This window comes from Myotis lucifugus, unplaced genomic scaffold, assembly GCF_000147115.1.
Source record: "Myotis lucifugus unplaced genomic scaffold, Myoluc2.0 scaffold_6, whole genome shotgun sequence".
Classification (NCBI taxonomy): domain Eukaryota; kingdom Metazoa; phylum Chordata; class Mammalia; order Chiroptera; family Vespertilionidae; genus Myotis; species Myotis lucifugus.
Window position 1 is genome coordinate 12,871,550 of NW_005871054.1, and position 16,977 is coordinate 12,888,526.

Here is a 16,977-nt window from a genome sequence, read left to right on the forward strand (position 1 = left end):
AGTTAAATAACTTGGGTGGGGATGTATAAGCCAATAAGTAAAAGAGATGGGATTTAAACCCTGGCAATTTTACTCCAGAGCCTATGCCTTACCCACCATACATTTTCTCTGAGACCTTAAATCTTTGCTTTCCCTATTAATATAGGTTTTTTAAGTGTGTGTGTGTGTGTGTGTGTGTGTGTGTGTGTGTGTGTGTTGTGTGAACATTTAAAGATAGAAACATATAGAGGAAATTCACACAAAAACCCTTTCCTCTCCAATTTCCATTCCCTTCCTGAAATGGAGATGTTTTCATGTGTATCTTTCCAGTTCTTTTTCTATGCATGTATATACCTACAACCGTACACATTCAAACTTCTGCACTAGACGAGATTGTGCAATCCATGCTGTCCTGCACCCTTCAGTATGTCTTGGGAGATCTCTCCAGACCAGAATGTGTTAGACTGCCATGAAAGTCTAAACTGCTGCCTGAATGTGGGGCCTAAAGGAACAACTGTTAAGAACACCTTGCACTCGGAGTTTCAGCAGCAGTATTTCCCTTGTGGAACACTTTTTCTTGCATGTTATCTTCTAACATTTTTCTCAGTGCAATGTTCAACTCAAGCACATTAACATCTCAAAGTTTTGACTCTGGAGTTAATCCTTCTGTTTCTCTGTGATTCTTCCATAACCCAGAGCCCTGGGCAATAAAAGATTTCTCAGGTATTGGCTATTACAGGACAAGAAGGGAAAAGCCATCCCCAATCATCTTCACCCTTTATTTTTAAAAGTAAAGGCTTCTAGTTGGTTTTTAATAAAGCAGTGCTCTGCTACTAAGAAATTAATAAACAGCCCAGCCGCAGTGGCTCAGTGGTTGAGCATCCACTTAGGAACAAGGTCATGGTTTGGTTCCCAGTCAGGGCACATGCCTGGGGTATGGGCTCAATCCCCAGTTGGGGGCATGCAGGAGGTAGCTGACCAATGATTCTCTCTCATCATTGATGTTTCTATCTCTCTCTCCCACTCCTTACTCTCCGAAGTCAATAAAAAAAATACTAATAAATAAATAAATAAAGTAACGTGGGTATGAAACATGTTGCACCCCAGCCAATTAATATCAGAGGACAGATATTAGAATATGTCTTTAAAAATCAGTTTGAGGGTTAAGTGGTATGATTGGGTGCATTAAATATACTTTCTGTACTCTGCTGCCTATTTTAAGCTGATTTTTAAAGACATCCTATCTAATAAAGAGGAAATGTGCTAATTGACCCTCACGCCATTGCAAAGATGGTGGTGCCCACAGCCAATAAGGAGGCAATATGCTAATTGACTGTCACACCCTCAAAGATGGCGGTGCCCACAGCCACAAGATGGCGACACCCAGTCCCCTCAGCCCTGCCGGGGCGGCAGGTGCACGGCAAGGCCGGGCCTGCCCCCAGACAGACCTGGCCGCTCTGTGTGCCTGCCTCCGGAGTCCTCCAACCCCCTCAGCCCCACAGCAGCCCAGGGCCAGCCGAGGCTCAGGTAACCAGGGCCGGCCGAGGCTTGCAATGCTGGCAGTGGCAGCCGCAGAGGTGTGATGGGGCGTCACCTTCCCCTGATCACCGGGTCACCTCCCACCCCTAAGGGCTCCCGGACTGTGAGTGGGGGCAGGCCGGGCTGAGGGACTCCCCCCTCCAGTGCATGAATTTTCATGCACCGGGCCTCTAGTATTCTAATAAGGGGGGAAAGTGACAGCATTTAATCTCAGCATCTACCCCGCAACTCTACATTCCAGAGAGAATACGTGGCATGCTCAGGGAATGGGGCACTCTCCTCATCCATATTTAGATCTCCAATTTTCACAGAATTAGAAATGGGGATACTATCTCATAGGATTATGAGAAATAAATGAAAGAATGCAACTCAATCCCTCAGCATAGTGCCAGGCACGTAAAAACCTCCAATGCTTGCACATAAATTCTTCATCCCATGGGAAACTGACTCTTCTATCCTCCATAAAGCCACACAGCATCCCAGCAGTCCCACTCCAGACCTGGTTTTGCATCTCTCTCCAACCACAGAGAAGAAACTCCTTTAGTGAGAAATAAAATTTCTACACTGGCATCAAAACACACAAATCAAACTGAGGTCTCTTGAGGACAGCATCATTTTCAGATTAATAAAAAAGAATATTATTACTGTACTAATTAGTCACTTGAGGACTCAAAGCCTTAAGACTATTCAAAATGTAACCAAATATATATATATATATTTCTAACAAAAACAAATGAGATTTTAAAATGAAATTTTACTTTTCAAGCACGTTTACTTCATCTGGGAAATTGGATGTGCACTCTTTCTCTAGAAGGGTATTGCAAAGAATAAAAAGAAAATGAATGCACAATTCTCTGGATATGCTTAATAATATTAATGCAAATATTCTACAGAACGTAAGCGTTGTATGTTTGCTTTCATAATCATAGTGAGGCCTGACTTTCCTCAATGAGAGATGTGTGGCACAAAGGAAAGAAATTAGACTAATCATTTCTAGATATTTGTTAAATGGCAGATTTTGTTAAAATGTGAAGGATTTGGGTTATAAAAACACAAGACAAAGACAAGTACATTTAGAACGCCTTAAAAACAAATGTTACCTCTGAAGTCTGAACTACCTAAAATGAACTCTGCCTGTACTCTCCAACTAAATAATTGGCAGTTATTATAAGAATGAGAGCCTTCTGTTTCCATCTAGCCCGAGTAATTAGAAGTCTAATAATAGCATATTAAAAAAATAAATTATCTCCTATGCATCCTGTACCCTGCATCATATAAAATGGTTTATATCCACTGTGCAGTATCTTAAGTGAACTTACGGTGAAATTCTGGATTTGAGGATGAATACAGTTCATTTCCAGCTATCTAGTTTAAATGTGACAACACAAAGAAAGTGAAATGTGGAACAACTGCCCTTCATTTTAAATAGCCACGTATCAAAGTCAGTAACTTCCCAAAGACAACTCTCTCGTGGTCTTCTTAATTAACAAACCAATGATATTTTAGTTCTATAAAAGAAGATAGAGTTTTAGACATTTCAGCATGGTAACTGGAACCTTCTCAGGAGTAGAGAAAACCATATTAAAGATAACTGGTCTTCCATCAAAAACATGAAAAACAATCATGAGTTTGTTCATCAGGATTATTAGAGTGCTTAGTAAAAGCTTTCGTTTCTGACCAACTGGCTAAGTACCAGAAGTGTCAAATTTTTTTAGAAATGTCTTCTGGTAGCTCAGTGATTAAGCTCTCGGCTCTTGTCAAGAGTCTTTGATCTGCGATGATGACAGCCTTAACCCTGGAAAAATATCTCACACTTACAACCTGACAAGGATCCTCAGACAAAAAGAGGAAAGAAAAGACCTTTAGGTGTAACAGAACTGCAGCAAGTGACTATCAGGAGGGAGATCCCTTTCCACGTATAGGCAGCCAGCAGTGCCCATGACCATCCCCACTTCTAAACGACCTTTGTCCCCTTCATGTGGACCTGGTGCTCTCTCCTACTCCCCTTCATGTGGACCTGGTGCTCTCTCCTACTTTAGTGAATTCTCTTTAAAATACATATTTTTTTTTAGCATGTGTTTTAAGTAAACCCACTCACATCAGATAACACAGCCCCTCCCATGCTTTGTTAACTGGTATGCTATCACACACCGGTCACCTAACATCAATTAGCAAAAATTTATTGAGATCGCACTGCTTGGGAGACATAAATACAAGGAATAATTGTCCTCTCTGGAGCTTACAGTTTAGTTGGGAGTTCAAGATCTAGACATATAAAATGGTAGGCATATATAATAATGGGAAAAATAAAAGTGGAAACTGGTCAGGTGAACATATAAATGCTTAACTCCCCCCCCCCCCAAAAAAAAACAAAACATTAGTAAGCACCTACTATGTGTCCAGAATAGTGTGAAGTGCAATCATTAGGGAAATGAAGGAAGGACAAGATTCTGATCATATCTGATTTATATAACACCCTTATAATTTATACATTTGCAAAGCTCTGTCATAAGATATTTGTATGTTAAAAACAAGGCAACCAGCTCAAATGAGCAATAATAGTACCCACTACGTGCTCGTGCACCTCACTAGAACTTTGCAGACCTCAAAGCCATAGCCTAGAAGAAAAGAAATTTCAGTCCTGGTGTGGGAACATGCATAAGGTCAGCATGGAGGAGGAAGAATTTGACAGGTGGAGAGACACACAAACATTTATAACAGTCCCTGTTCTAAGGGAGTTCATGGTAATAGAGACAAATATGGGTGAACACTATATTACATGTCAGAATGTGGTAAATACCAAGAGTGGTAATTAGGGGATGCTAAAAGACTTCTTAGAGGAGGTGGCCTTAAGGAATGAAGGGGATTGGCTCATATATGACCTACTAGCAATGTGGCCTTGGCCTAGTCACATACTTCTTAGAGGGTCAGTTTCTCTGTCTGTAAAATGGGAGAACATCAGTGACAAATGTTTGAAGGCTATAAAGTGCCCTAAGAACATACTATGTACTCCTGAATAATCCAGCATGTTACTTTAAGAGATAGTCATTTATCAAAACCTACAAGAGGTTTCCTCTGTAACAACCTTGAAAGATAAAATGTGGGACCACAAGGGAATAATTCTTTAACTGACAAGCCCAGACTTCTAAAGTTAAAACAGCTTCTAACTACCTTAAGAGATGCCCCTGACAACTGGTGGTTTGTGGTATATAAAGGAACAACTTTGTCACTTCCAAAGCACACAGTAGTAATCTCCATCTGTTTCTCGTGAGAAGCCCAAAATAGGTATCAGGCATGGCTCCTGAAACACTGGAACCCCCGACAATAATTCTTAGTAATAACAGTCTATGAAATATCATTTCCTTTGTGTGATCCTGTCACTTTTGAGTTCATTTTACATTTGACTTCGTGAAATGAAAATATCACTTTTCACCCCCTTAACAATAATTGTGTTTTTCACGGAAGCTGGGTTATGCTCCTTTGGGCAGCATTTTGATAAGTTTGGTTCCAAATACATCAGTGATGAGTGTATTGAATTTGCCTATCACCTCCTACTACTACGGAACTAAAGAAAATTTGGGTAGGAAAAAGAATTTTTTTAAGTGCTATAAATTCCTAAGAGGTAACTTTTTCAAAAACTTTTCAAATATTTGGCTTGTTTGTTTGTTTTGTTTTCCCTCATCTTCAGTTCAGCTGTGAAATGGTATTTATGTATATATCAGTGGCCTGATCAGCTTTCAGTAAAAGAATTCTTGAAATTGAAGTTTTAGCTTCTAAATTTCAGTAACTGTCATTTTCATATATTTTGATTTATAAGTCAGGCTCCATTGATTTACCAATTATTTAGAAGTTAGTGAACCAAATCTTCGGCTTTTTTTCCCATCCCTATCTTCCTTTTGACTTCCTCACTCCTGGGTAGGTTGGCTGGAGGAAAAGGAAAGTTGAAATGTACAATCCGCCAGAGCACTGGCCCAGCCCTTGTCCAACAGTGCCATTATGAACCAGCACTTCCTCTTCTCTAAAAGGAGGGGCTGAGCTCGATCACCACATTACGTGGTTAAAAATGCTCAAAAGAACACTTTTTACCCTAGTGAACAGCCTTAGTAACAGATTTAATGTGGGAGGAGATTTAACCGATTGGGTAAAAATCAAGCTTTAGGATTCTGTTTTATCTAAGCTGACCCCACAAGGCAGGGGATCAAGACTTAGCTAAATATGGCCCTCGGGCAAGCTGTAGTTCCCCCTCTGTGAGGGGAGAATAAATATAGCATACACATGTGAAGATAAATGAGAGAGCTGGTCAAGTGTTCTGAGCAACAGACAAGCCTGACTTGCCAAAAAAAGACAAACCACAACTTCGGAGCCAGTGCAGTTTCTTCTGTGCGTGGTGAGATGACTTCCCTCCGTGGTAAAGGATTTAGAGCTGAAACTCTACACTGTCTGGAGCTATAATGACCAGTCTCTTTCACTAAAACAGAGGTCAGCTGGCCTAAGGCACGCAGACAGAAGGTAAATGTCAGGTCATGCTTCCACGCGGTCTACTCCTTTTCTAACTTTCTTGGCACAAATTCCTGCTGATGGAATATTCATTCATTCATTTATTCTAACAAGTATCTGTCAGCTCAGGGCCGAGCACTGTGAATGCTCTAGTGAAAAACAGGGCCCTGCCCCAACGGAGTTCACAATGTGACAGGAGAAGGCAAGTGCCTCCCAACTAGGGAAGTGCTTCCGTGTCCCGCCCGGGCTGTTTGGAAAATGTGGGAGTGTTTTTGATAGTCAACATGAATGAAGGATGAAAATTGGGGGAGGAAAATGAATTTTTTAAAGTGCTATAAATTCCTAAGAGGTAACTGTTTTCCAGAAACTTTTAAAATATTTGCCCCCCCCCCGCCCCCCCAACACACACACACTCTTCAGTTCAGCTGTGAAACGGTATTTTTATGGTGTCCCTATTGGCGTTCGGCGAGCCAGGGTACTACCATAACCTGTGTGCATGACTGGTGAGTGTACCGCCTGGCATTGATGAGCATGGAAAACCCTTTTATAATTACTTGAGTCTGGGATCTAACTCTGGTGCACGTAAAAGCACAAAGTATTTTTTGCACAGTTTTAATGAATTTTCTAGGAAGGTAATTTCAGTGCAAGTTGAAAGAGAAAAAATAGGCTGTATTTTATTTTGTTTAAAACATTACAGGAGTTGCTTACCATTATAGAAAATTGCACACCACCGGCAATATTGCTCTCAATAACTGAATCACCAATAAACCACAACTGTTAGTCAACATCTGTAGCTGTTATAATTCGTGGTAATTCTACCTCTAGGCATAGGCATCTGACCACTTCATTATAATTTCTGGAGAACTCAGCTCTAAAAACTTAGGAGTTTAATACTGAAATAAATATTTTTTATGATGAATCACTTCCCTTTTATTTCTCTTTCCTATTGCTGCTAGGATGTTATATTGATTTAAAATTAGGCGCATTAGAGAGGTTATATTACTTGTAGATTTCACTCAAGGATAAGTAAAGGAGAAACATTTGTTATAAAAGAGGGGATGAGTCGGATTTGGTTGAAGCACTGAGCTAGGCATTCAACAAATAGGGACAAAAAGGACTCTAAATGCAAATTGAAATGTGTGATGAAGGAAAAGAGCCGGGTACTAGGAGAGAGATCACCAGGATGACCTCTCAGAGGGAGAGACATCTAACCTGAGATCTGAGGGAGGGTTTACGGAGCCAGATACAGGACAGTGAGTGCAACAGCCTGAGGCACAAAAGCCCTGGCAGATGGGGGGAGGAGCGGGGGGCGGGGGGGTGGGGGGGGGAGGGGGAAGGCAGGGAGACAGGTGGTTGGAGGGCTAGCAGTCCTATATCATCAGAGCCTACTGCAATGGAAAGTCACCCAAAAGGTGAAAAACGGGAGTCATGTAATTTGGGGAGTTTTTTGTTTGTTTTTTTTTTTGTAAAGGCAATTCAGGCTGTTTTGGGGAGAATGAATCAGAGGTGGGCAGGAGTACAAGGAGAGAGAGTATTACAATAATTCAGGTGAGAACATGGTGGCTTGGATTGAGTGGCAGCAGGTGACAGCTAAAGAAATGGGGGATTCTAGATAAATTCTGGAAGTAAACTCAGGCTTGAGTGATGGGCTGGAAGTGTGGCTAGAGGTCAGGGAAGTCTGAAATAATCCGGGGTTCGGCTTATGTAGCTGCACAGGGCTTGTCTTCTACAGGAAGATGAGGAAGACTGAGGGTGGAGAAGCACATTAGGGAGAAAATGCAAGAAGCCAGTTTTGGACATGTTAAGCTTGAGATGTTGAGAAAACTGTCAGAAAAGTGTATCTGGAGGAGCTCTCTGCCTCTTGAGGTCCAGGCTCCTGCTTCAGATGCCTCCTTTTGGCTAAACCAGAAGAATCTCAAATTCAACATTTCTGAACTAAATTTATTCCCCTTCAAATCTGCAACTTCTCCTGTGTTCACCAGCTCAGTAAAAGATATCACCACTCTGTCAGGCTCCAGCCGGACCCCTGGAGGTCCTCAGGATCCACCCCAAACACACAGCACGTGAGTCTATTGCCCAGCCAGCCTCACTGCCCTTTCCCTCTCCACATGTCCGAACCTGGGCAGCTCCTCCTCGTCTCTCAGGCTTTGGTCTAGAAATCTCTTCATCCAACAAATCTTCCATTTAGATTAAGTATCACTAAGTACTTCTGCAGCACCCCAGGCTTTTTCTGTCATTTCCCCTTCTTACGCTGTAATAGGATTGCCTCTTTTCTTCTCTGTAATCTGCACAGGACTCCCTGAGAGCAGGGGGCTCTTCTTCAAAGCCTGGCTTATAGTAACTGCTACTAAATTCTTATTGAGTGAATGAGGGTAGCATGTGGGAAGGTGAAATCAAAAAGGCCAACTGCAGCCAGATCATGGGTGGCTTGCACAGTGCTGGCCGGCACCTCCTTTCACCAGGTACAAAGCTGGAGAAGGTGAATCGGGTACCTGACTTCTCCAGGAACAGGCTAATTTCTCAGGTTGCCAAGAATCAAACGGCCTCCTGTGATCAGGGCTATTCTGTGGTGCACCAATGGGTCCAACTCACCTGCCTGAATAATGGGCGCTCTAAAGAGGAGAGCCTCAGAGTGGGCATACTTCCAGCATTGTAGTTCCTGCTACTATTTTTACCTCTGCCTTCTACTCATTGTCTTGACATTTATTTTACCTAAGTATGAAGGAATATTGTTGGCTGTCAACGAAGCATCCTTCTCCTATTTCCTTCTTCTTCCCCAAACTGAATTTGTTCAGGACCCCATCACTCCTTCATCCAGACACATGCCTCTGGCTAAAAGAATTCCTGGTTGGATTAAGCCAATCACAGAGTTTCATTCCCCACCCCCTGACCAAAGGCATTTGTTCTCGAATGGGCACATGAGCTAAGTAGTCCAATCAGAATGAAGTAGTCTCTGGATTATCCAAGGGACTCATTCCCTGCCCCCTCCCCCAGTCCCCAACCTACCAAAGTCATTGGTTCTCTGTGGGCACATGACCTAAGAAGTCCCATCAGAAAGAAGTAGTCCCTGGATCATTCAAGGTGGCGCCTCATTCACCCCTTTCTGCTGCTATCCTCTGCTTTCTCTCTCTTCCTCTCTTCCTTCCTCCCTCCCTCCCTCCTTCTCTCACTCAGTATATAGCTGCCATTCACTGGGCTCTGCCTCTGCAGATCATGAAGACTGTTCAGGGACCCCCTCCTCATCAGCAATACTGTGGTCCCTGAACCACACTAGAGCACACGCTACCCAGGACTAGCTATTTAGAGGGAGGCACGTGTAATAACCAGGCCTCACACTTCCCAGGAGCATCCCTCTCACCCTTTCCAACACTTGGCCTACAGAGGACCCTTGGGCATTGTGAATGCAGGTTACCTGGGCCTCCCATTGTGGGGTCCAGGGGAGGGGTCAGCCAATACAGAACTGTAAGTAATAGATGGGCCAAATCTGGAGGAAACATCATTCTCCTCAGCTGTGAACTAACACCTGCCTTTGAGGCTGGGGAAGAGGCTTACAAAGACTAAAGTCTCTCACTGGCCTTTTAATACACCAAGACAAGAGGCCAAACAACAAGAGAGGACCCCAGGAATGACGCTCTGGTTTTCTCCATGCCCAGATGCGGCAGCCAAGCTGCATGGAGGAGTTAAACCATGACTAACAAACCCACTTGGAATCTGAGTGCTTAAACCACACTCCTTGGCCCAACATGCAGTGAAATTTGCCATCTGACGATGAGAAAGTCTTCTTGGCAGGCAGGCAAAATCAGGATGACCTAATGCAGTTCACAAATACACAGTCACAGAACAGGCCCTTAGAAAAATACAGCTTCTGGACTGATGAAAATGTTTTGGAACTCGATCAAGGTATAGGTTTGCAACATTGTGAATGTATACTAAATGCCTCTGAATTATATGCTTTATTTCATTCTTTTTTTATTTTTCATTAATTTTTAGAGGGTGAATGAGAGGGAGAGGGAGAGAGAGAGAGAGAGAGAGAGAGAGAGAGAGAGAGAAGAAAAAAGAGAAGAGAAAGAAGAGAAGAGAAGAGAAGAGAAGAGAAGAGAAGAGAAGAGAAGAGAAGGGAAGAGAAGAGATACATTGATTGGATGATGCCCAACTGGAGATCAAACCTGCAACCTAGGTATGTGCCCTGATTGGGAATTGAACCAGTGATCTTCCAGTGCACAGGATGATGTTCCAACCAACTGAACCACACCAGCCAGGCTGAATTGTACACTTTTAAATGATTCATTTTATGTTGTGTGAATTTCACTGGAATTTAAGAAAAATACAGGTCCATAAGTGTGCAAAGCTGGAAGCTTGCAAGTACTCACATATATGCACACGTGCACACACACACAGAGTAACAGCGATTTCTTTGAAACTCAGAGAGGTGAGGCACACAGCAGAAATACCCTGCAGGAAGTCCCTGGAGCCCAGCACATCCACTGCTCAGGACCCGCACTGATCCCGTGGCAGGCTTCCCCGCTGTTGAGCACCGGAGCTCAGCTTTTCCTTCTTCATGCTTATTTTATACCAACCCCCTGACTGTTCTGCATTTCTTCCTTCATCTTCCCCTGCCAGCTCTGGCCCTCTTGTACTCCAGGAGGCTCCCAACAGAGCCCCTCCAATCCTCTAGCAAGTAACCGCATCACATTAGTACAGCCGTGTTTAACTTCACAGCTCCGAGAATCAACTATGTGATTAGAGGAGAAGGAAGAGGGGCTGAAGCTGAATCAATCGCCAATGGCCAATGAACTACTCAATCGTGCCTACTCAATGAAACCTCCATGAAAACCCAAAAGGACAGGGTTTGGAGAACTCGGGGTCAGTGAACTCGTGCAGGTGCATGACCAGCGAAACTTCACTCTCTGCCTCACCACCTGAAAAATGGTTCCTAGAGCCAGGGGCAAGATGCCATTAACACAGACTGACGGAAGAGAATAAAAAGGGAAGGCAAGGGTTACACAGCCATAAAAAGAAATGAAGTATGGCACAATCTTCAACACGATGAACCTTGAAAACATTATGCTAAGTGAAAGAAGCCAGACACAAAGGTTACATATTCTATGATTCCATTTAAATGGAAGCAAATCCATGGAGACAAAAAAATGGATTAGCAGTTGCTAGGAGTTGGAGGGAAAGGGGAATAGAGAGTGACTGCTAAATGCGTTTCTTTAGGAGGTGATGAGAATGTTCTGGAATTAAACAGCGCTGATGGATGTGCAACTTTGTGAATATATAAGATCCAATGAATGTGAGTTATATTTCAATTTTTTTAAAAAGGAAAGAGGAACCCGCCAGCATGGCTAGGTGGTTGAGCATCGACCTATGAACCAGGAGATCACGATTCGATTCCCGGTTCAATTCCTGGTCAGGGCACATGACCAGGTTGCGGGCTTGATTCCCCAGTGTGGGGGGTGCAGGAGGCAGCCGATCGATGATTCTTTCTCATCACTGATGTTTCTATCTCTCTCCCTCTCCCTTCCTCTCTGAAATCAATAAAAATATATTTTAAAAAAGAAAAATAAATAAAAATAGAAAAGGAAAGAGGAATAAACTTATACAATAAGCAGTCTGGTCCACCAGGAATTCTGAGTGATCACTTCTTCATGAACACCAGCCTGCCAAGGTGTGGCTGCTTCCACACTGGCCTGCTAGGTCAGGCAGCAGGATGCCAGGGCTCCGCCAGGGCCGCAGGCAGCGTTCAGTCTCCCCTCCTATTAGTCTCCCCTCCTATCGAGGCAGAGCTGAGCAGCTTAGCCCATTCTCTGCACCTTCATTCCCTTGCTTCCAACAGAGGGCTACAGGACACCCTGGAGGGACACTGGCCTCCAACACACTGAAGGATTCCTAAAGATCCAGACTTACTAGAGAACAACACACACTCTGACCAAACAGCCCTGACAGCCTTTCTACTAACGGCCCGTGAGTGAAGAAATGAGCTCTATTGTGCTTAAACGAGCAATGCACTAGAACAGTGGTCGGCAAACTCATTAGTCAACAGAGCCAAATATCAACAGTACAACGATTGAAACTTCTTTTGAGAGCCAAATTTTTTAAACTTAAACTATATAGGTAGGTACATTGTTATTAACTTAATTAGGGTACTCCTAAGGCTTAGGAAGAGCCACACTCAAGGGGCCAAAGAGCCGCATGTGGCTCTCGAGCCGCAGTTTGCCCACCATGGCACTAGAACAACCATCAGTAACCTACAACCATCAGTAACCTGGTGTCATTTTTTAATTTATTGATTGATTTTTAGAGAGAGAAAGGAAGGGAGATAGAGAAAGGAACATTGATTTGTTGTTTCACTTATTCATTGGTTGATTCTTGTATGTACCCCTGACCAGGGGATCAAACCCACAGCCGTGGCATAGCGGTATGACGCTCTAACCAACTGAGCGACCCAGCCAGGGCTATAACCGGATTTTAAAGACTTTCAGTCATGTACAGACAGATCAGAATTCCTTTCAAAGTGAACTGATAAGAAAGCCAACATGGAGGTGGGAAAGTCATGGGGAAGGTTCTTTCTGTAAGTTTTCTGACAGATTTCCCTAAATCCAACACATACCTGGTTTCCTACTGGGACCCCCCTCCACCAAACCTCATGCTAAGTGCTTTGTGCCCCATTACCATCTGGGTGCTGAATAAAGATTTACATGTGAATAAAACCAAATGCTAACAGACAATTTGCTCAGTTGAAACTGAAAGAAGGGGTTCAACCTGAAGAGAACCTCAGGAGGACCTTCTTCCTTTCTGCAGCTGGATGGAGACAGAGCTACTTCCTGCCAGACACAGCCCCTTCCCCATCCCTGCAGGGCCAAGGAGTCCTCGAGAAACACCTTAAGGTCATAGATGTGAGCCCCGAACCAGCTTGCCTGGGAGGACAGCCCTTTGAAAATTAAGCTGGGGCAAATGGAGTTTTAATTGAACTGGACAATCCGAATTAAATGCTCTTTCTCAGCAGTGGCTCTTAGAGGCAGCACACTTTGAGCCAACTCATTTGTAACCCCAACCATTATGCCATTTGAAAGCGGATGTCTTTTCTACACTGGAACAGTTTAGAAGAGAGACAGACGAGGCGGGGGGGGGGGGGGGAGGGAAAGAGAGGAGGATGGAAGGAAGAACTAATTTTAAAGTGGTGTGTGTGTGTGTGTGTGTAGGAGAATGGAGGAATGGAGGAGGACAGCCAGAGAAGTAATTCCTGCCAAGATGGGTGTCTGAGTAACAGCCCTTCCTCCCACCTTTCCTGGTGTCCTGCCTGAGGAGTTTTAAAACAAAAGGACCTCATCGCCATCTGTTGCTCTGGAACTAATTTAGCACAAACCACACTGGCATCCTCCGTAGGGGCAGGCCTGTCACCACCCAGAGTGCTAACCTCAGCTCCAGAGAACAGAGAGGGGCCCGGGCCCCAGCCTGTCTGGCTGCTTAATGTACAGGAGAGAAAATGGCTTAGCAAAGAATACCCATGGAGCCTACTGTATGCACAGCCCTGGGCTGGACAGCATACCAATGGAGCCAAGGGAGGCTTAGAAAGTTCTGCTTCTGTGTTTTCCTGGCCCCATCACCAGGAGAGCTAGGAAGGCTGAATGCTTCAATTCATTGCAACAAATATGGAGAGTCACAACCACGCGCAACGAACTAGAAAGGAGGTGTGTTTGGTGGGGCAGGGGTTAAAAATAAATAAATCTCACACTCCAGGGACAGGGGGTACGGTGAGGGTGTGTGTGTGTGTGTGTGTGTGTGTGTGTGTGTGTGTTGGAGGAGGGGGGAGGAAGGTGGCTTGCTAAGAGGAGGTACGTAAGTACACAAACATTCATGAACTCCCTCTGTAGCTCTGACATCTCCACCTGCATTGGAATGGAGAGCTCACTGTAACAGAGATGTCCCGAAGTTTCTGATTCAGGTCTGGGGTGGAGCCTAAGAATTCGGATTTCTATCAAGTTCACTGGAGATACAGGTTGGTTTGAGTTGCACATCTGAAAACCAGTGCAGGAAGTCAAATCCTTCTGAAGCATCTAGTACATGTAAGAATCCAATCTGAGCAACTTTCTCCATCAAAAATTGACCTGGAGAACCCCTTGGTCCACTTAGCTCTTAGGAGCTGTTCATCTCCTTGGAAGGACAGACACGACCGCCTCTGCGTCCCCAGTGAATAGGCACCCGCTCCTCTCCCATCACTCACTGTTGGCCCCTTCACTGAACTGTGAGCTCCTGGGGGCAGGGCCGGTGCCTGACCTGTCTTGTAAGCCCTGCCCCTGGCACAGGGCTCAGCCCAGATCTGGTGCTTGGGGATGTTTGCTGACTGACTGCATGAATATTTTCATCTGGTCCTGACAGCTGGCCAGGCAGGAGGAATGGGAGCTCACGCAGAGGTGGTGCCAATGGGGACAGCCCAGGAAGGCAAGCAAAATGCGTAGCAGGCGACAGAAAACATCCTGGGTGCATCCAGGGCATATTCAAGTGGAAGAAAGACAAACAGATTTGGAATGGCAGTTTTCGCCTAAACAAGAGAACTCTTGGAGAAAGGAAAGACTTGGGGCAGCTGCTTAGGACAGAAAAGACACCTGCCACTTGCAGGCCAAAGTTGTCCTGCTCAGCAGCCCCCAAACAGCAAGCTAATGCCAAGCAAAGGCTGGCAGGCAGAGCAGGGGTGAGAGCTCAAAGGGCAGGGAGGCAGCCCTGCATCCTCAGCCTGAGAAGTCAGCTCATGTCAAGAGAGTCCCTGTTCCTCCTTCCTGGGAAGAGGCTATACTTCCACACAAATGGCACCCAGCCTCCCCCACACCCTCACCAGCCATTCAGCCACCAGGCATCTCTCTTTTTAAGCAAGAGTTGAGGTTAGTGAACAAACTGACGAAACACCCTCATCTTCCCAAGTAGAAGGGAGTTTTTCTTGGAGCCACGTTAGCAGCAGCCCCTACTGTCCCACTTATAGACACCACTCCACCAACTCTTCTGTTTGTAAAAGCAATGCACTTCTCACATGAAATATTCAACAACAGAATATATACAACTAAAGGAGACATTTGACACTGTCAAGCTGCTTCGTGTGAGTAATTTAACATAACCCGGGACCTGAGCTGGACAGCCTGCCCTGTAATCTTGGTGCTGCCTTTTACCAGCTGTGTGGCCTGGAGCAAGTCACTTAATCTCGCAAAACCTACAAAACGAGGCAGCCATGTGCTAACCACTTTACTTACGGAGCAGGTGAGAAGCCCCAAGTGCAACACGCATGGCAATCTGTAAAATGCAACATGCTTTGCACTCTGTAAAAATGCCACTCAATGACCAGTGTGTCATGACTAAACCCCGAATTCTGTCCTGAGTCCAGGATGGACTGGTTCACTACTCTCTCACCAGCCTCTTGAAAAGAAACTGCAACAACAATAAAGGCCCCTTCCCCTACTTTTGGTCCTTTTTATTAAAATCAATAAGCCACACAGCCCCAGATTGATATCTCCTAATTACCAAGTTGTCAGTTACGGGGTGAAAAAACTCCATAATTTAGTTATCAACCCTACTCCACATGCTGACACTGACAGCAGGGATCTGAGATCCAGCAAAAGACAGATTTGAGACACCCCCCTGCCCGCACTCCTCCCCACCCAGAATAGGAGCTCCCGTGGACCCTCTGCCTGGCAGGACCTCATTTAGTCCAATGCTTCCCAAGCTTTCACTTCATGCTACAGAGAAAAGAGATGCCACGTTCAGCACACAGCGGGTGGGATGAAGGGGCCATGGGTTAAGTGACCGAGGTTGGACTGCTCAAGTCAGAAGGGACAACCTGAGCCCGGGGCTGTCTGTCCCAGGCTCCACCCAGCCTCCATGAGCCCGAGAAAATCCGTTATCCGGGAGCTGAGCAGCTCTGATTTGATCCAATGGCTCCATAATACAATCCCCTTTATTCAAATAAGGAAACTGAGGTTTTGAGAGGCCAAGCTCCTTGCTGGAAAGTGGGCGCTGGCAGTTCAAAGTCGGGGCCCACAGAGGTAACCAGGGTACTCTACTGCTTCCCAACTCTTCTTGCAAGCCTAGACCTCCCAAAAGGCTCACCCCTGCCACCCCTTCCCAGCTGGGACCGGGCAGCGCTCGGTTGCACATAATGAGCTTTCCCAGGTGCACAGGTGGACCTTTCTGTGATTAGATCCCCCCTTTCTTCTCCACAGAAGATCAGAACACAGAGCAGGCCCTGAATCCACACCAACTGCCTTGAACTGAGTGGCACTGCCTAGGCTGGCCTGGCCATCACTCTCAGCAACCACAGGCTGAACATCAGGCCATATGGGGCAACTACACCTCATCCCTAACCCTCACAGCCACCCTGCAAGGCAGACATCATCTCCTCTTACAGGGAGGGGAGGGGGCTCACAGGGGTGAGCTGCTGGCCAATAGTCTCACAGCTACAGAGAAGAGGACCTGGGATTCAAGGTTGGTCTGGAGCAGTGGTCGGCAAACTGCGGCTCGGCAGACCGCGGCTCGTGAGCCACATGCGGCTCTTTGGCCCCTTGAGTGTGGCTCTTCCACAAAATACTGGCTCTTCCACAAAATACCGACTTCTGCGCATGGGCCACGAAGTTTCAATCGCACTGTACGTGCGCGCCCGCACGTGGTATTTTGTGGAAGAGCCACACTCAAGGGGCCGAAGAGCCGCATGTGGCTCACGAGCCGCGGTCTGCTGAGCCGCAGTTTGCCGACAACAGCTCCAGACCAACCTTGAATCCCTGATCCCTCTTCTCTGTACGCTGAGAGACTATAGGTCAGCAGCCCACCCCTGTGAGCCCCATCCCCTCCCTGTAAGAGGACATCAATGTCTGCCTTAGCAGGTGGCTCTTGAGGATTAAGGGATGAGGTGTAGTTGCCCCCTTATAGCCCTATGGTGCAGCCATAGTAGCTGAGAGTGTATGGCAGGGCCAGCATAGG

At 45.4% G+C, this 16,977-nt stretch overlaps 1 protein-coding gene across 1 annotated transcript in view; it reads right to left on the reverse strand.

Annotated features, from left to right (window-relative positions):
• Positions 1-16,977, reverse strand: part of RHOQ (ras homolog family member Q) — a 33,706-nt gene that overhangs the window by 7,215 nt on the left and 9,514 nt on the right. The gene's annotated exons all lie outside the window — the stretch shown is intronic.